The 4517-nt window shown below is 50.7% G+C and overlaps 1 pseudogene; it reads right to left on the minus strand.

The window, feature by feature from the left end:
- Positions 1 to 205: 205 nt before the first annotated feature.
- LOC112075640 (actin-related protein 2-B-like) lies at positions 206 to 3088 on the minus strand (annotated as a pseudogene).
- Positions 3089 to 4517: the final 1429 nt, after the last annotated feature.

Here is a 4517-nt window from a genome sequence, read left to right on the forward strand (position 1 = left end):
AGCTCTCCTTTATACATATGACCCTGCATCAGCCGATTAGGGACAGCTTTCTAGCTACTCCTTTATGATAATATGTGACCCTGCATCAGCGATTAGGGACAGCTTCTAGCACTCCTTTATAACATCTGACCCTGCATCAGCGATTAGGGACAGCTTCTAGCTCCTCCTTTATAACATCTGACCCTGCATCAGCGATTAGGGACAGCTTCTAGCTACTCCTTTACGATAACATCTGACCCTGCATCAGCGATTAGGGACAGCTCTAGTGACTCCTTTATGAAGAGGACAGGGAAGTTTGAAGTGATTGGTAAGGAGACGAGAGGTTTAACTGTTCTAGGGGGTGAGTCTCAATAGTCTAACGTTGTTCTCCTCTCCTCGTCTCCTCGTCTGCATTAGATTAAAGACTGAAAAAAATAGCATAGTGTGGAAATAGACTCCTTGACTACTTTCCACCATATTGCTTTCACCGTGTTGTGAAAATGTGAAGTTCTTTCTTCAGGAGACTTGATATCCACCGTGAACTCTCCTACCAACCTGAGCTAAACTATACTAGGCCTTCAGACGACAGGAGGAGAGGAGGAGGGCTGGAGGAGTGGTGTCCTGGACTCTCCTACCAACCCTGAGCTAAACTATACTAGGCCTTCAGACGACAGGAGGAGAGGAGGAGGGCTGGAGGAGTGGTGTCCTGGACTCTACTTACCAACCCTGAGCTAAACTATACTAGGCCTTCAGACGACAGGAGGAGGAGGAGGGCTGGAGGAGTGGTGTCCTGGACTCTCCTACCACCCTGAGCTAAACTATACTAGGCCTTCAGACGACAGGGAGAGGAGGAGGGCTGGAGGAGTGGTGTCCTGGACTCTACTACCAACCCTGAGCTAAACTATACTAGGCTTCAGACAACAGGAGGAGAGGAGGAGGGCTGGAGGAGTGGTGTCCTGGACTCTCCTACCAACCCTGAGCTAAACTATACTAGCCTTCAGACGACAGGAGGAGAGGAGGAGGGCTGGAGGAGTGGTGTCCTGGACTCTCCTACCAACCCTGAGCTAAACTATACTAGGCCTTCAGACGACAGGAGGAGAGGAGGAGGGCTGGAGGAGTGGTGTCCTGGACTCTACTACCAACCCTGAGCTAAACTTACTAGGCCTTCAGACGACAGGAGGAGAGGAGGGCTGGCGTCATCACTCCCTACGTGATGCCGTGATTCTGTTGTATAGAGGAGAAGAAGGATAAATAGATATCTAGTCTGCATGGCGGAGGAAACCGGGTGTGTCTGTGTGTTTTACACCATTCTAGTGCTTCTCATGATGACCCTTCAGTGTTTGTGTGAATATATGGATATTTATATGTTTGATTGTGTGTGTGTGTGGTGTGTGTGTGTGTGTGTGGTGTGTGTGTGTGTGTGTGTGGTCTTTAACATTGTGGAGGTCTTTATCTGACAGTGACTCCCAGTTTCTCCAGCACCCTGACACCTTTCTCCTGGTACTCCTCCCTGGTCAGCCAGAAGTTATCTTTGTCCTTCATGATGTCCGCCAGCACGGCCCCACCCAGGAACACCATGTGCTTACGCCGCGGCGGTCCTCGATGCGGATCTTAAATTTCTACAGAGGGAGACGGGGGCAATTCAGCATTATGTCTGAGGGAGGAGTTTGGCACAGGATGGATAAATCTGGACCTCGTCATATAATGCAGAGTAATTCAGGATGCAAGGTGATTTGTAGAGCAGCGATTATATGTTCTACTTCTGTTGTGTACTATGGGCTGGCTACTTAAGAGACGTTTCTTCTGTCTCCACCAGTTGGGGTAACTACAACACTGCACCATGTTGAGGAAGTGGTGCCTGTCCAATACTTTTTCAACATACATCCTTCCTCCCACCCTCAGGTCATTAGGGACCGCTTGTCCATTAAGACAGGTCATCATTGCGATAACAATCTTGTTATTGACTTACATTTAGAATAAAAGTGAAATAAAACAAAGGTATTTTTAAAAGAGTTGTTCTCACCGAGAGTTTGTCCACGTCGCCTTTCAGCACGCGTTCCAGGTAGAGCTGTTTGAGCTCTCTCTCTAGTCGAGATGGAAGCCCTGGATACATGGTGGAACCACCCGACAACACTATGTGTTTATAGAACTCAGACCTGAGAGAGGGGGAGGCAGAGAGAGAGAGGGGGGAGCAGAGAGAGAGAGGGGGAGGCAGAGAGAGAGAGAGGGGGGAGGCAGAGAGAGAGAGGGGGGAGGCAGAGAGAGAGAGAGGGGGAGGCAGAGAAAGAGAGGGGGGAGGCGAGAGAGAGAGAGGGGGAGGCAGAGAGAGAGAGGGAGGGAGGCAGAGAGAGAGGGGGGAGGCAGAGAGAGAGAGGGGGAGGCAGAGAGAGAGGGGGGGAGGCAGAGAGAGAGAGGGGGAGGCAAGAGAGAGAGAGGGAGGGGAGGCAGAGAGAGAGGAGGGGGGAGGCAGAGAGAGAGAAGGGGGCAGAGAGAGAGAGAGGGGAGGCAGAGAGAGAGAGGGGGGAGGCAGAGAGAGAGGGGGGAGGCAGAGAGAGAGGGAGCAGAGGAGAGAGGGGGGGAGGCAGAGAGAGAGAGGGAGGGGAGGCAGAGAGAGGAGGAGGGGGAAGGCAGAGAGAGAGGGGGGAGGCAGAGAGAGAGAGAGGGGGAGGCAGAGAGAGAGGGGGGGGGGGGCAGAGAGAGAGAGGGGAGGCAGAGAGAGAGGAGGGGGAGGCAGAGAGAGAGAGAGGGAGGGAGGCAGAGGGGGGGGCAGAGGGAGAGAGGAGGGAGATAAAGGGGTGACGATAAAAAAAGTGTATGTGTGTGTGTGTATTGTCGTCTGTCTATGTGTGTGTGTGTGTGTGTGTGTGTGTGTATTGTCGGTCTGTGTGGTGTATGTCGGTTGTGTGTGTTTTAGTTACCTGGTGTCGATGTCTGCTGCATGGATAGTGTTGAAGAGCAGCTCTGCACACCCGACTCCCTCTACGTTAATGAGATGTGGCTGGAACAAAGCCTCTGGAGCCTCGAAACGCTCCCCTCCCACCTTGATCACCCTGCCGTCTGGGAGCTGGAGGGAAGGAGAGGTAGTCAGAGGGTGCTGTGTATATGTTGCTCAGGCTTACGTGTAGTACAGTGTCTTGTTGATGATCACGTGTGGTGGTGAGTGTGTGTGTGTGGTGGTGATGTGTAGTACAGTGTCTTGTTGATGATCACGTGTGGTGGTGAGGTGTGTGTGTGTGGTGGTGATGTTGTAGTACAGTGTCTTGTTATGATCACGTGTGGTGGTGAGTGTGTGTGCATTTACTGTAAACATGTCATCTGTTTTTATGCATTGCGTGTGTGTTTGTGTAGCGTGTCTTTGTAGCGTGTGTGTGTTTTGTTGCGTGTGTGTTTGTGTAGGTGTGTGTGTAGCGTGGTGTGGTGTTAGTGTGTGTGGGTGTAAGGCTCTATTCAGCTCAGCCCGTGGGAGGAAGTAGAGAGCTGCCCAGCCACCGCCGCCCTGGCGCCACAAGGATATGAATGTCACACGCCCCACAGACCACACTACCCACCTTGTTTACACACACTTTAAGATGTGTGTGTGCTTTTAATGTGTTCCCTTCTATGAAAGAAAAAGCAAGATCATGGAGGAATATTCCACCACACACTCTCAGGAAGCTGCTCGGCACTTCCTGGTTCCTCTGAAGCTCCGCTGCATTAACATATTGTTAACATATGTTTAGCCTCGTGTGGTTGTGGTGGTATATTCTGTTCCTCATCAGCTGCCTCAGAGTCGTTGGTGGTATTTCTGTTACTCATCGCTGCTCAGAGTGTGTGGTGTGGTGGTATATTCTGTTACTCATCAGCTGCTCAGAGTCGTGTGGTGGTATATTCTGTTTACTCATCAGCTGCTCAGAGTCGTGTGGTGGTATATTCTGTTACCATCAGTGCTCAAGTCGTGTGTGTGGTGGTATAATCTGTTACTCTCAGGCTCAGAGTCGTGTGTGGTATATTCTGTTATCATCAGCTGCTCAGAGTCGTGTGGTGGTATATTCTGTTACTCATCAGCTGCTCAGAGTCGTGTGGTGTGGTGTATATCTGTTACTCATCAGCTGCTCAGAGTCGTTGGTGTGGTGGTATATTCTGTTATCATCAGCTGCTCAGAGTCGTGTGTGTGGTGGTATATTCTGTTACTCAGCTGCTCAGAGTCGTGTGGTGGTTATATTCTGTTACTCATCAGCTGCTAGAGTCCCGTCGTGGTGGTAATATTCTGTTACTCATCAGCTGCTCGAGGTCGTGTGTGTGGTTTGGTATATTCTGTTACTCATCAGCTGGCTCAGAGTCGTGTGGTGTGGTGGTATATTCTGTGTACTCATCAGCTGCTCAGAGTTCGGTGGTGTGGTTGGTATATTCTGTACTCATCAGCTGCTCAGAGTCGTGTGGTGGTATATTCTGTACTCATCAGCTGCTCAGAGTCGTGGGGTGGTATATTCTGGTTTACTCATCAGCTGCTCAGAGGTCGTGTGGTTGGTGGTATATTCTGTTACTCAATCAAGCTGCTC

Source organism: Salvelinus sp. IW2-2015, unplaced genomic scaffold (assembly GCF_002910315.2).
Source record: "Salvelinus sp. IW2-2015 unplaced genomic scaffold, ASM291031v2 Un_scaffold3310, whole genome shotgun sequence".
NCBI classification, from domain to species: domain Eukaryota; kingdom Metazoa; phylum Chordata; class Actinopteri; order Salmoniformes; family Salmonidae; genus Salvelinus; species Salvelinus sp. IW2-2015.